This window comes from Pteropus vampyrus, unplaced genomic scaffold, assembly GCF_000151845.1.
Source record: "Pteropus vampyrus isolate Shadow unplaced genomic scaffold, Pvam_2.0 Scaffold88, whole genome shotgun sequence".
Taxonomy (NCBI): domain Eukaryota; kingdom Metazoa; phylum Chordata; class Mammalia; order Chiroptera; family Pteropodidae; genus Pteropus; species Pteropus vampyrus.
Window position 1 is genome coordinate 376,659 of NW_011888869.1, and position 16,205 is coordinate 392,863.

The 16,205-nt window shown below is 38.3% G+C and overlaps 1 long non-coding RNA gene across 1 annotated transcript in view; it reads left to right on the forward strand.

Moving 5' to 3' along the window:
• Positions 1-6: 6 nt before the first annotated feature.
• Positions 7-16,205, forward strand: part of LOC111742195 — a 41,828-nt gene continuing 25,629 nt past the window's right edge. The window contains exons 1-2 of the long non-coding RNA XR_002781226.1: positions 7-329; positions 4,627-4,806. This is a non-coding gene — a long non-coding RNA (uncharacterized LOC111742195). The remainder of the gene's footprint in view (positions 330-4,626; positions 4,807-16,205) is intronic.

The window sequence follows — 16,205 nt, forward strand, 5'->3', positions numbered from 1 at the left end:
GTGACTTTGGAGCAGGGGGTAAACAATATATGTACCATTCCAGCAGGAAAATGTTTCAGAGCTTAAGCATGGGCGCTCCACACTGGAGAAAGCAGAAAGCACATTTTGCTATTCTAAGAAGTCATAAAAAGGGCTGCAGATTCCAGGTCAGAGTTTGCTTTTTACAAAAGGCGAAATAAAGCCACGTTGTGCCATCTTCAGCTCTGGCGGCTATAGAAGTTAACTAACATTAAACATGAAAGAGGATTGACCCTTGGGAAGAGAGTGCTTTAGGGACCCACTGTTTTCACGTCTTCTTGGAGTTTACCTTGTCTCAGATGCAGCGACAGGTAGGTTAGAGATGGATTGTTGGTGCAATAAACCCAAAAATCAATGTAGCATCTTAATCCCGTCAAGATGGAGTTCGCAGCAGCAAAGTACCATATGTGTAACCTTATATACTTAAGAGCTTTCTGCAGCCTCTTTAAGAGAGGCCATTTACCAAAGTTGTTTCTATAAGCTCAAGAGTGTTTCTGTTGCTAAATTCTTCCAGCCAAAGCCACTTTCTTCCTATAATAGTTGATACAAATGACTGTTTATACTTTAAAAGGCACAGCTGTCCTGGTGGGAAATGAAACCTGCAACAGTTTGGGATGACTGAGGAAAGTAACTAGTTTGAACGTTTATAAACAAATCATATATGGTCTGAATTTTTACCTTATCATTTCTGTGCTTTCTAATCTCTACTTTTCAAAACACCTTTCCAGAAATTAACTCACCCATAGTATAAAACCTGCCAAAATGAGGAATTGTTTATTTATTAGTATAGTTCACTTAAAAAAAAAAAAAGAAAGAAAAGAAAACCTCAATTTTCTGTTAATATAAAATAAGAAACTTTACTTAGTTTACTGACCATGAACTATGACCATGTCAGGCAATATATTGACATCCAGGATAAAGGAACAGACTTTAAAAATTGATCATTAAAAGACAGGAGCTAATCTAATAAAGCAAAACATTGTTAGCACCTTGAAGATCTTGAGTACAGCTAATTATAACCGTGCTCCAATTTCCTTTCACTCTTTTATGAATTAATTCCAACCCTTTCCATGTATCCTTTGTACCTAAGAATATGAGGTAACTTCCCTATTAGGGGTTAGAATGAATTCAGATTTTCTACTTGATAAAATTATATCCTAAACACCAAGTTACATAAGTTTGTCTCTTCCTTTACAAATGCAAGTTAGTTATTTGTCTAAGAGTAAAGCAGCACCAATGGAGAAAAATAGGTGTATTATTTCTTAGGAATAATTCCTAGGAATAGATCAGAATTGCTGCCTTTCCGCCTCTTTCTTTTTTTATGATGTGAAATGTAGATGGGTGCATTAAAGCTCCTAAGATCTTTAGTTTTTATTTTATATCTTCCATAAAATTGAACTTTTCCATATTTTAAAGATTTTTTTCTATTTCCTTTTGCCTAACATCTGGGTGTAGTGTTTTAAATTCTCTAGTTTCATGACATCATTGCTCGTTGTTGTGTTACATGGAGGGAATGAACCTTACCTGTGGCTCAGCTCAGTCATCATTTACTTTTCATTACATGTAAATAAATTGTAATAGCTGATGTTACATCATTTCCATCTGCACCAGTTTAAAGCATTCCTCATCTCTAGTTCCCTCTTCCTTGTTTACACATTTGGGGCACTTTCCCTCATTCACCACCTTCCAGGGTTTCATAGAAAATAGCTACATAAATCGTCAGTTCCATTTTAATGTGGACATAGTGGCATGTTGAAAATTAGACCCATATAGGGGGAAATGAAGTTTAAAAGGCTGCTTCTAAACTTTGTACATAAAAGAGTTAGTCCAATGCCCTCAAAGCCTGAGAAAATTTAATTTGCCTCTTAATCTACTATTCCAAAACTCTCTCTTGGAAAATGTCTGTTGGAAAGCGACAGGTGGGTCACCTGTGGGGATTGTCTCAGTGATGCTCAGGATCCCAGTGAGAATCTAATCCTCACATCTGTCGCCTGCTGAAGACAGACCACGAATGTTGCTGCTCTTTTGTAATCCTCCTTTAAATAACATTCAAGTTTTGTTTGTCTTAAATCCGAACTCTTCCCAAAAGTGGAAAAGAACGAAATCTCATGGAATAGTGTTGAGATACACTCTCTCACACACCGTGCACCACCCAGTGACTTCATTCTGTCTTAGCTGAAGAGGCATGAAAGGAATCCCGCCCTCTCCCATGCCCACCTCAAGAAAAATATAAAATTTTTTTAAAAAATTGAGAAAACTACCTCAGTTGACAGGATTCCACCTTTAGGGTTTCTTCAACTTTTAAGTCTTACCTGTTGAGTGTACCTTTTGTAGCATCTTGCTTTTTCAAGCAAGCTAGTGAGGCATGACGGAGCAGAATTGTGTAAATGTAACTGTGATGGACCTCTTTCTAGCATGTTGCAGTTTTATTTTTAATAGATCGATGAGTGATATGAATGTAAAGATAATTGTGTACGTTTAAACATGACAATGAAAATTTAATATGTAGCTTCCATTCTTGTGCATAATTCCAAAGTATTTTATTTTTATCAGTGTTAAATAGCTTTTTGTACAGGCTTCAATCCATTTTTCTGAAGTGTGCTGTTTTTTAATGAAAGTAACTATAATCTTTTCACATCCCATGGAACTGCCGTTTACACATCGCAACTTTTTAAACTTACCGTATTTTTCAAAATTAACTTTTTTGGGGGGAGAAGAATCCCTGCTTGCTAAATGATACTAAACTGTTGTTTAGGCTCTTATAATTAGATCCTGAGATTTTATAAAAATTTAGTCTGTAGCTTTTTAGGTTCTTCACTTGAGTTGATTGTACATAAAAATAAAGAATATAAAATGACCCCAAAATTCTTTTAAATGTCTGGATTTTTCCACCCATATGTCCTTTTGAAAGTATTTTGTTCATGCATACTTTCACCATTTAAAAAAAAAAAAGAATCTCTAGCTTCTCTTGGTAAATGTGAACCATTTTTTTTTTTTCTGCTTGGGGGAAGGAATATTATAATATTTGCCTAAATCAAGCAGCCCCCTCTGAATGTTTATTTTTAAATGTCAAAATTTGGTGAACCATATATCTTGGCCGCAAGATTGCAGTGTGCTTAAATTTAAGTTGTGTATAAAAAAGGAGAAAATCTGGGATTTGTTATAATCGAAGCTCCATTAAGACAAGTTGATAGGACTTTATTTTTTTGATCAGTTAGATATCAATGTCAATATATGGAAAATTTTTCTTAAAACTTGTTCATGTATTATTTTGATCCTTTTTTCCGTGGCATTTGGTGCAATAAACCTTTTGAATTTATCCTGAACACTTGTTTGTTACATTGAATCTTACCACTTAAGAACTTAGAGGTCTTATTTCCATTAATTCATGCTGCTGAAACAAGTTCATTATACATATCAGCGATTTTCAACAGGGATGTTTTGGAAATGTAGGGACACTTTTGGTTAGCACAATGATGGGGGAGGGTGACCGGCACATAGTGGGCGGGGTCTGTGGATGCCAGAAGAAATATCTTGTAATATGTAGGACAGCCTATGGAATGAGGAATTGCCCCACCTTCTGCATGACTTTGAAATATCTTGGACATTCACGTGGGTATAAAAAAAAAATCTATAAAAAAAATTATAATTAAGCTGAGAATTTAATTGTGCTTTACATAAAAGCACAATGTATTTTTCACATGATTTTAATATATGCTGAATTTTGCAGGAATGCCACTGTTACATAAATTGAGGAAAGATTTTACCTTGTAAGGTTCAGAAGTTTAACAAGAATTGACATAATTTGGAAACCGTTACCAACTGCTATGGTACTCAATGGAATTTAAGTCATCAGTACAGTGTATCTTTGGCAGTCTTCATTTGTAGGTGTTGCATTCATGGAGACTATATATAGATGTAAACATCTGCCTACATCATTATATTTTCTAATCTACTAGTGCCCCAAATTCTGTGCATCAAAAAACGTATTAATATGTTACTTTTTAAATAGTAAATTTAGTGCATTTTATTGGTTCGTTATAAATTATGTGTGTTGTGTAAGTACGTTATATTATTTATGAATTCTATTTTAGAAAAGTAAAAGGCATTATAGAATGTTTACTATGAAAAAGATGAGATCATTGATATACATGATCTCGGAAAAAATATGCTGTTAGGTATAACTTTTGTAGCAACATAATACCATACTGAATTATGTTATTTTAAGACTATAGAAAGAAGTAGCATTAGTTATTTCAAAATCCTCTTTGGATTAAATGAAAATTGCAAGTGTTTTCCATGTCCCCTCAAGCAACTTTAAAATCAGCTATTGATAAAGAACTTAAACACACACATACACACCACATTGTTTTTTGGTTCCCTGGTGTCTGGACGATTCTGTTGAATGCTTTATGTATGTTTCTTCATTTAATCCTGGATGAGATGGGTACTGTGGTAGTTAATTTTATGTGTCAATTTGGTTAGACCATGGTACCCAGATATTTGGTCAAATACCAGTGTGGATGTTGCTGTAAAGGTATTTTTTAGATGAGATTAATGTTTCCATGAGTAGACTTCAAGTTAAGCAGATTGCCCTTCCTAATGTAGGTGGGTCTCATCCAGTCAGTTGAAGGACTTAAGAGAAAACAGACTGAGGTCCCCTACGAAGAGGGAATTCTGCCTCAAGACTGCCTTTGACCTTGAGCTGCAACAACGTTCTTGCCTGGGTCTTCAGCCTACTTGCCTACCTACTGTACAGATTTTGGATTTGCTACCCTCCACAATCACGTGAGCCAATTCCTTAATTCCTTAAATCAGTCTATATGTCTATCCATCCTGTTGGTTCTTTTTCTCTAGAGAACCCTGATTGATACAGGTACTTAAGGTATCAGTCCAATGATATATATGCTGACCCCATAATTGAGCTAGGCAGTCAGAATATCATTATACCAAGTTATAGGAATTAGGCTTTGAAGCAACGATCTTTAACACAGTAAACAGTACAGACTTCAGAGTTATCCCTTAAAGGATGAGATACAAGAAGCCCTCTTCCTGTAAAGGTGAATCCTTTCCGTTGTGTGTTAATTGCTATGGCAATGTACCTCCCTCTGCTTTCTTGGGGATCCCAAGTCATCAGTTATTATCCTTTTCTCTCATTTTCAATTTCTCAGTCTACCGACTTTTTCTAGTCAATATGTAAAAAAAAATTCACCCATATTAACCTTTCCTCCTATGTGTCCCTCTTCCCCGACACCTTACCCTAAATTTTTCCTTCCCTTGACAACTAGCCATTTTCTAGAAAGGTTTACTTGGCATTCACTTCTTTGCTTCCTATTCATTCTCTACTTACTGCTACCTGGCTCTCCCGCCTCTCACCCCACTCTCACAAGGTTCGGCCCCCCAACATTTTCCCTTTTCATGGTAATAGAAGTCTTTCCCCACATCCAGTCAGCACCAAGAGCTGGTGAATCTAGTACTTCCTTTGTGTCTCAAATGCATCACCTTTTCTCCTTTCTCTTTGTCTTCTTTTATTTCCTCATTTCTCATTTAAGTTACCAAAATGCCCTCCAAACTCATCTCCCTTTCATATCAAACAGTTCTAATCAACCTTCTTCCAGGTGGTGTCTAAATAAGATTCCCAAATTCAAGTTTAATCCTGTCACTTCTGTTTAAAAGTCAATCCAGTAAAATCCAAGTTCTTCAGCACCATGCACTCAGATGACACCGCTGGTCCCTCCTCCTCAGCTCATCACCAGAGAGGCCCCTTTTATCTATTATCCAGACATATTGAACAACACGCACTTCCCACAAAGTACTAAGCTGTCATTGCCTTTGCCCTGCCAGTTCATTCTTCCTAGTCTCCCTCCCCACCTTGCTCTATCAAGTCCTTCCTGGTCCAGCTCAAAATGCAATTCAGTGTCAAATCTTCTAGCCCCTTGTTACTCAAGGTCCCTGGACCAGCAACAGTTGCATTGCCAGGGGACTGGAGAGAAATGCAGCATCTCAAGCCCCATTCTAGACCTACTGAATCAGAATCTGCAACTTAATGTGATCCCTAAGTGATTTATATGCACATTAAAATTTGAGAATTACTGCTTTTGCACACAATGTGAATGAATCAATGAAGGAAAGAATATATCAATCACTGAGATTATGTTCATGTGTGGAATGAAGGGGGCAATGAGAATATTTGTAAGCAAAGAAATTAAACAGAAATGGTTGACGTTATTAAAAATATCTGTTGCATACACAAAATTTTGAAAATATTTAAGTGGCTATTACGTGCAGGAAAAAAAGTTAATAAAAAATCAAGAAAGGAAATAGCAAATGTACTAGAAAGAACTGGGAGAAATTTTGTGACTTAAGAAAAGGAGAAAATTGGGAAAAAAGTAGAATAAATAGTTTAGGAATTTGTCCAATTGTTTTTCAAAAATATTTGTAAGAGCATTTGAGGTAAATGTATACAAGAATGATACATGCTGTTAAATATTATCAATTGCATTTTAGAGACATTATAATTAAGCTCTAAACTTAGGTTTATAAGTAAAAAATCCAAACCGAAGAACTCGAATATGTACAATGTCCCTATTTTCAACCATTTATCTTGATGAGAAAACATGGTATATTGTGTATAGTTTTATGCTTTTAAGATTTTCCCACCTAAATCATCCAATTCCATTGGCAAATTTTTCCTTTTTCGAGGCTATTTTCAGTTCATGGTTCTGAATCTTCTAGCGTAAGGATGGAAAATATGCTGGCATTTCTGATAAGTATATTAATAATAGCCACTCACTGGTGGCTAGTGTGAGACATTATGTTGGAGGCTTTACACACCTCGTATTCATCATTTGCTTTTGAATTTAGAAGAACACTTGCTTCAAGTTATTTTTCCTGAAGAGTATTTGTATTAAAGGGGTGGGGGCTTGCGTACTTATTCAAGTACTGTAGGACGGCCCCCAAAAAATGGAAACTTAGCAGAAAGCCTCGCTGATAAAAAGAGAGATTGTTTGGAATGATACGGCATTTTGTTTATCTCTGGAAGGAAAGAAGTGTGACCAAATAATCAATTACCCTTACCAACAATGAGAAACTGGCATCAGGCGCCTCTTTGATGTGATGCACTGAGAATGACATAACATCACTTATCTGAAATTCCTGCCCAAAACACACAACCTGCATCTACTCATGAGAACACATCAGATAAGCCCAAATCAAGAGGTATTCTGCAGAACTGGTCTGTACGCTTCAAAATGTGTCGATGTCCTAAAAGTCCATGTTGAAGGAGACTAAAGAGACATGATGACTATCTGTAATACATGACCCTGGATGAGATCTCATGTCAGAGGAAAATACAAAGGACGTCATTGGGTCAATAAATAAAATTGGATTATGAACTGTAGGTTCGATGATAATATAGTATCAACGTTAAATTTCCTGAATCTTATCATTGTACTGTGGTTATGTGAGAGAAGAACATACTTGTTCTTAGGAAATACACCCTCAAGTATTTAGGGGTAAAAGAGTGTCATGTCTGCAACTCACCCTGAAACGGCTTGGAAAAACACAAATATATATGCGTGTGTATGTATGTGTATATATGCACACACATAGAAGGAAAGCATTAAAGCAAATTAACAATTAATTAGTTTAGGGAAAGCATTTATCAGGAGTTCACTTTCTACTGTGCTTGCAACTCTTCTGCAAGTTTGAAATCATTTCAAAGTAAGTCTCTCAACAGAAGTTTTTTAATGCACAAAAATATCTCAGTTGGATTTAGTGAATGATAGAAGAAGGCATTTGGGATCATTTAATACATGATCACTCAAATCCTAACAGAAAATGAGTTCAGTGATGGAAAGTAACTAACCGGAGCCTCCTCCACTCACACTGCAGTAAATCATCTCATTTGGACCCAGCCCAAAATTCAGACCACATAGGAATGTCAGCAGCTGAGCTGCTCCCTTTTTCAGTACAAAGTATCCCTGGGCTCAGCACCTACCAAGAAGGACCTCTACAGCTCCCTCACAGAATGTTTCCCACAGATGTAATTAATTACTAATGGATCAGATTTCTGGCGACATAGGGCCAGCAATATTCTAGGGAGTTGGCAGGATTCTTCAGTGGAGCAAGGAGACTCTCTTCCTGTAGGAAACAGGTCTCTATTCTATTTCCAACTAATCTCTTTCCTTTTCTTTCATGGAAGTTTGTCATCATACTCAAAATACTGGACGACTGGAGCACACCTTGCTGCGGGATTATGCAAAATGACCTGAGGAAATAGTTGTTGATTTGAATATATACTTGACATTCTTTACTTGATTCTCATGATAACTACAAAATATTCAGGACAGATACTAATATCCCCATTTTACTTATTTAAAAAAATAGAGAGAGAGAGAGAGAGAGAGAGAGAGAAACCATGTAACTTGCTTAGGATTCCATAGATAGTAATAGGGAGCGGGGGAAACTGAACCTGAACTGGTATATTCTTACTCTGCTTGCCAGTCTGTAGGGGTTTTAAGCGGAGTTAAAGATTTTCCTCCATTTCACAGACAGAGAGCTTTCTCGGGTTTGGGAAATCAAAGGGATGGCTGTTCTGTCCAGGATAAACCTTATGATCAGTAAGCAGTTAGAAAGTCTGAGCCCCACAACCTCTTGTTTTCTTTAGCTATAAAATGAGAATAATACCCACCTTCCCACAGTATAGATGTTACTGTGGAAATCTCATGTGAATTACAAACTGTTTGGATAGATTTAAAGGAGCCATAAAGCATCAGGAGTAATATGACTGTTAAAGAGCATTCTCTAATTCACATATTGAAAAAACTTGACATTCAGAAAAGCGCTGATCATACCTCTTGCTTTTTCGGTAGCTTTGGCAGCTTAGATGGTGTGGAAACTCCTGGAACTGCTGAAGCCTTACTCTGCCTCACGAGGATGGACCCTTTGGAATTTCTTTCACTGATGGTCTCATAATCACCCATATGCCAGGCGATAGAACCACGGCTGAATCTTCCCAGCATATCCATAATAGGTGGTCTGGGTTGCCTGAAATAGGAAAAAATTGGTTGGTTCTCAAATTGAAAGGACCTAGAAACAAGGCCACAAGTTTTCAGATAGTTGAGATTTGTCCATTTCTCTCATGATTTGAGGTGACTTCCAGCCATCTAGCTTGGGAAAGTTAGTGACCTGGGCCATTAGCCAGTGTTCTGAGAAGTTTTCAGACCCCGCCCAGTCCACTTCGCTGGGCATCCAGCTGATGGAGACGGGGAACTACCTCCCCAGCTGGACATTTATCTAGGAGCCTTGCTGATAAATTCACCCCTGTATCACGAGTGTCCCTTATGCAAGATGCTGGGAGCGGAGGCGAGACGTTCAGGCTGAGGCCTCATGGGACCCACCAAGTTCTGCAGGATGTGGTCTGACCATTTTGAGATCTCAGGGGACTTTAACACCAGCTTCATGATTCCAGAATCTGGCTTTGGACAGTGTGTTACAGGACAGATCCAGGCTTCATTCTCTCTTCCCAGTGAAATCCTTATACAGTTTCTAACACCCCTAAATTAGAATATTCGAGTACTGCCTTCCCATTATAAAGGGCCAGCTGTGGGGGAAAGACAAAAACAATCATAGGATAAGGATTCACCATCTCATTTAGAAAGACATTGTTGCTCTAGAGAGCTTCTAGAGCTTCTCACCTCACCATCCCTCTACCTACATGCTCAGAGGCCCTTGGCCACTGCAAAGTTCCCGTCCTAGAATCTGAGTTTTATGGGTTTCCGAGTTCTTTGGACCAAGACTTGTGGCAAGTCTGCATCACTCATCACTCATTCAAGAACGAACATGCACGTGCTATATCTGACACAGGTTCCAGGAGACAGCAGTAATGGGACAAAGTCCCTGTTATCATAGAGCTTATATACCATTGGGGAAGACAGACAATAAGCAGGTAAAGAAGGCAAATATTTGGGAAGTACCATGAAGGAAAATTAATCCAGATAAAGAACAGAAAACAGGTATGTTTTGCAAGGGGAGGCAGACAGGGAGGAGGGGTTGCAGAGAGCTAAATGAAGGGAGAGGCCATCTATTCTCAAGGTGTGCAGGGTCAGACTTTCCATTCCCACTCCTTAGAACCACAGAAGCGCCGTGTGGGGAGGTAGCTGACCACGTAATTTCCAGCAAACCCTCCACTCGCGCCCTGGTAGCCTGCAGAATAAAGTTCAAACTCTTCAGCGTATCACACAGGGCTGTTTGTTGTTGCTGTTCGCTTTTTGTCTGTTTTCTTTTTTAAAATGTCTGCCCGTGTGGGCCTTTCTGCTCTGCTTTCCAGCCCTCCCTGCTCGCAGACGCACACACAGTGCTTCATTGTGCATTCACCTCCCTCTGTGAGCGCTGAAGGAGCCACGTCAGACCTCTAGGCTTTTCCTTCTGCTTGTAACTCCCTCCCTCCTTCGTTTCTGACAAACTGCAGCCAAGGCTTTAAACGTCACCTTTTCTGTGAAGACTTCTTTTACTCCTGTCAGGCAGCAATTTTTCTCCTTCCATAGCACATTATATTTAAATTCTTTTGTAGAAATTATTAGAACATACTTAAATTTCTAGTGCAGCAGGCTCTCCTCCAAACTCAATATTCCTTAAAGAGCCCAGAATGTATCCCGTTGGTCATCAGCTCCCCAGTGTCCATTATCCTGCCTGACACATAGTTGACACTCGACTAATTTGTGATGGATGGAGCAATGAGGGAGGGAGGGAGGGAGGGAGAAGATCAGAACTGAACTACTCTAAAGGTTGTCTGCTTTCCCTCTCACTCCCCTCCACTCACCTGCTTCTGCAGCCTCCTCTCCCCAGCCCACTCACACCAGGTGGGCAGGAATGGATCCCTACAGTCTGATTTGTCTGCGTTTTGTTATTTATAAGTACGGATTGATAGCTGGGAATAATTTCAAGAAAGTTTAAAGGTCAAGATGGTTAGAATGTATGGAACAGGCATTGTTTATAGTTCATATTAGCTTGATAAATGGTTCACAGGAAAACCATTTCAAGCAAATGTGCCACCATTTAAAAAAATAATGTGTTATAGAAGTAATTATACTGAATAGTTTAGAAAAAAAAAAAACTCTTGTACATAGTTAGTCTTCAATTAACTGCTAACATATTTTAAAATCAGAATATCTTATGTCTCCAAATCTTGAATCACCAGGTGCAATGGAAAGTTAAAAATTAGCTGCAATTCAAAGATGTTAAGGGTTTATTAGAAATACTAGCCACATAAACTATGGAGAATTATACACACACTATACTGAACTTACAAATGACCCACAAAAGTCAAAAGAGGTCAACCAAAAAGCAGAAGGTTGGGCTCTATTTGGAGGTGAATATGGGCCATCAGTGATGGTCTGCTGTTAGTGACAAATACACAACAGCAGGAAGCATGCGTGTGCATGCGCGCACACACACACACACCCCCCCCAAAACAAATAAAGCAACCAAACATTCTTAGTATAACATTCTTATTATTAAACTCTTAAAGGTCAGACATTTTTCTTTTTGAAATAGTTTCAAGCTTCTGTAAAAGTGGAAGCACAGTACAAAAGCTTCTTTTCCTAAACCATTTAAAGGTACATCCTTGACATGATACCCATCATCCCTAAATACTTAATTGTGTCATTCCTACAAACAAGGGCAAAACCTCAATCTTACTCTGAAAATCAGAGGAAGTCAGAAAATCCACACGTTTGTGTAACTTCCTGCTACTCCTCAGACACCATTTACGTTTTGTGAATTGTCCCAATAATGTTCGTTCTGCAAAAGAATCCAGTTCAGAATCACACACTGTGTTTAGTTTTCTCATCTCTTCAGTCTCCTTCGATCTGGAAGCGTTTCTCCGTCTTCCTGCGACTTTCACACAGGCTCAATACTTTCGAAGAACACAGACCAGTTATTTTGTAGCAGTCCCTCAATTTGGGTTCATCTTGTTTCTTCTTGATTAGATTCAGGTTATGCATCTTTGAGCAGGAATAACAGAATGGACATTTCTCACGCGGTTCACTCAGGTCACTTGATTAAAGTGGTGTCTGCCAGGCCTCTCCTTTGTAAAATGGCTTTTCCCTGTTGTTATTAGTCTTTTGCGAGAAACTACTTTGAAATTACGTAAAAAATCTCATCCCACGTCAAACTTTCAATTTATTCACGTGTTTATTTATATCATTAGGACTTGGGGTTTCCTATTTTATTCAATGCGTTATAATCCCCTTATAACATTCATTTTGACACTCAATTTGTCCCAGATTTAGCTAGTAGAAGCCCGTTCAATCTGGCTTCTGTGTCTTTTTGACATGTCTCTGTCATTCTTTGAGCATTTTCTTACTTTTTAGCACAAAAGGTGTTCCACGTTCACCTTTCCCTTCCTAACCCCAGAATAATCCATTTTTCAAAGGAACCCTAGTTCTTCTTAGTGGAATATAGTATTTAGAAGCCGAGATCTGGGTGCTAGGGGTACTTTTTCTCATTGGGCTGTCACTGTCATGCAGTCGCCTCAGACAACGTTACTCAGGGTTCATCAGAGGGTTCATTCTTGTTCTCTCCCTTTTTTTTTTTTTATCAGTAACTCTTTTCCACAGCGGGATGTCTGGCTCTCACTCTCTTTAAGCATTTACTTATTTAACTGCTCTTCCCGTCTATAGCTAATCTTCCATTGCTACCACCACCCCCGCTTATTTCTCAGATTGCTTCATCTACATTTCTTTTTTGGAAGAATCTTTTATTCTTTTTCCTTTTTCGCCATTGGTGTTCCCCAGCATGCTGCCCTTGATTGTCATCTCTTGGTCTACTATTACTCACCCCCAAACCAGGCAGGGAATAACATTTCTATCCAAGGATCCAATTAATAACAACATACTGATGTTTAAAATTTTTACTTTCAGCTCTCCAATCTCAACATCAATCCCCAACGTTTTACTGAACATGGTATCGGAATATCTCATAGCTAACAATAATAATCTCTAGCACTTATTGAGAGGAAGTTCCAGACACTATGCTATTTGCTTCACATGTCTTGCATCTAATCTTCAAAATAATCCCATATTATAGATATCATTTCCTATTTTTTACATCTGAGGTTAAACCAAGTCATTTACACAAGATTGAACAGTTAAAAAGCAGTAGCTTTTTAAAAATCTGGGATTTGAACTCAGAATCATCTAATTCTAAGCTTATGCAACTACCTCATCTGTAAAATGAAAATATTATAATACCTACTCTTTTCGAGAATTAAACGAATTAGTACTTATAAAGTACTTACAACAGTATCTGGCCCATAGTAAAAATTCAATAAATGCTGGCTATTTATATTATCATTATAGGATGCTGCCTCTCCATTCATCTCCCCATGTCCTTGCTTCCTCTCCTGCCTTCCCCCAAATCCCCTCCTTCCTGTATACCAGTGACCTAACTATATACCCAGCCACTCGAGACACATGTAGAATTGCCTTTGACTTTTGCATCTCCTTCATCTCTCCACATATAGTTGTTTGTCAAGTCTCACTAATTTTTCTCTAAGTTGTCTCACCACCCCACCTCTCTAATTAGGCTCCCACATTTATAGTGATTACAATATCGCTTACCTCATCTTCCCCTTCAGTCTCTCCTTTCTCTGTCCATACAGCAGTTTTCTACACCCACTATATCCCAGGCATTCTTTCTAAAACACAGATTTGATTATATCCCTTCTTTACTTAAAAATTTAAAAAACAACAGCTTGTTGCCTATAGATTTAAGCACAAAATTTTTAGCATAGAATTTAAAACATTACGTAATCCGACCCCTGTACTGCAATTTCCATCATACCCCCAGAACCAATATCCTGTGTTTCAGCTGCCTCAGACTACTGGTCATCCTTCCACACATCAGGACGGTGCACTGCTCCATGCCTTCGCTTCTGCGGTTCCCTATGGCTGGAATTCCTTTGCTGACTCCACCTCCAAGCTCTCCTTTCAATTTTCCTGCTCTGACTTAAAAAATGCAACTCATGTCACCTCTCCTACAAAGCATTCCTGAGTGGCTACCGAGACCTTCAAATTGAGGCCACTGTCCTGACTTCCTGTGTCCCCCGTAGTGCATTGTTTATACCTCGTGTACTTGATGATGTCATGTTGACTCTCACTCTCAGTAAAGCTGTGAGTAAAGGCAAGGATCTGTTCCTTACTTTTTTCAATGTCTAGCACAATTCTTGAACATAGAACACATTTTCAGTCAATTTTACCTGCTTCTATAAAAGTATTTAAAAAAAAAAAACAAAAAAAAAAGTAGTTATCTCCAGTGAGAGACTGTGACCGCACATGATAGGTGGTTTGGAGTGGGGTGGAATTAATTTTAAATTCGCATATACTCTTGCTATTTGAGTTTTTTAAACTGTGAGCATGTATAATTTTTATAATAAAATGTCTAAATTTTCCTTAAAAATTGTCAGTTATTTGGGAAATGACTGAATTTTTCCTAGCAGCCTGGACAGTAGAGAAGATAAAACAGACTTAAGTGCTAAGTTAGGAAATGACTGGCTGGACCTTGCTTATGTAACTGTCTAAAACCAATGGGACAAACTTGACTTTCATTTTGACACTTCTGCCAGAGAAAACATTCTGGACAGCCAAAGAGGGGCCCTGCTTGGGGTGGTCTCTGCTTGGTCTTCTGGGTTCCTGCCTTTTTGTGACTTAAGTTGGGCCCACAGGGGACTCTGGGGCAGCCGCTTGGATTCATGACCAAATAATTCAATGAACTCTTCATATATTGGTGAAATAATCATCTCGAATTAATATATTTACTTAAATCGATCAAAGTAGTTGATTATCCTGGAGACTGACCGCCCAGTGTCAGTCTCACCAAAGAGCAAACCGTTTTCTACTGTTTTGATGTCTCCTGGGTTCTCTCTGGGTGACTAAAAATAGTTCTAATAAATGGTAACATTACTGGGGTTTTTTTTGGATTCCAAAGTTAAAACAGATCGCTAACTGTGTAAGTTCCAGTGAGTCAGTCGAGTTGCCTAACATATACCCAAGGAACAGTTACTTGAGTTTCGCAGAGAGAAACATGAGGAGACTTCCCTTTAGAGCTTCGGCGTTTTCCTCGCAGCATCTGAAAATGATGTAACTCTGTGTATTCCCAGCCTGTGAAGAGGACTGGCACAGACCTATATCGTGACTTAAGCATGACTACCTGTTTTCTCAGCAATCCAGTTCCCTTAAATGTTTGCTTTCTCACGGGGTCATTGATTTCTGCTCCTTCCATTTCCAAAAGTACTCAAAAGCCATTGATGGCACATGGAAATTTTTAAGAAGCACATTTCGAAACCATTTGGCAGGATCTGTGCTTTCTGAGAGAACAGCCCTTCTCCCCCTGTTATTTTCTCTTTGGAACATTTGCAGGAAAACAAGGCCCTTGTTTTTAAAGATCTTTCTGCATTTATGGTATAGTCTACACCTAAAGTCAGAATCTGCCAAGGAATTAAAGCCCTAATTAGGGCTTTAAAAATGTTTTAATCAAAGTTTTGTTTTCTGAATTGGCATAAATGCAGTGGGTGTTTCTACGATACAAGAAGCCACATATGTGATGTGATATCAGAGACATCAACTGCCCAAGAAGATACTCCTTTCTACCATCCCTTGCTGCTGCCTTTTATTCTATAATCAGAGACCCGGCTTCCAGTGCCCACAGCCAGGGAGAGGTTCTTTAAAGCATTATTAACTGGCCCTTCTCTAGAGAACATATCTTGAAGAGGTAGTCCCACATAGGAGGTCTCGAGGAAATTGGGATGCTGCATGTTTTAGCTGTATCATTTAGTTATATCCAACCGTATTTCTTACACATTGATCTTCTTTCCCTCCCTGCCCTTATAGAATCACACGTGAGGATGTTGTGTCTTGTTTTCAAAAGACTTAACCTTAATTCTTTAGAATAACACTTATTTGATCCCGAATCAAGTTGTCATGGAGATGCTTAAAACATGAAAGTATCTTGATATTTCATATTTGGACAAATAAAATGAGTACACAAATAAATTTAGCAATTATTAGTAGAGAAAAATTTTAATGCTGATGGAATTTATCCTAGGTTCATTGTTGCCCAGGAGATTCTCAGTGAGTGGAGATAGAGGCCTATAAATGAAGCTAATTTTTAGTAATTCATATCCAAAG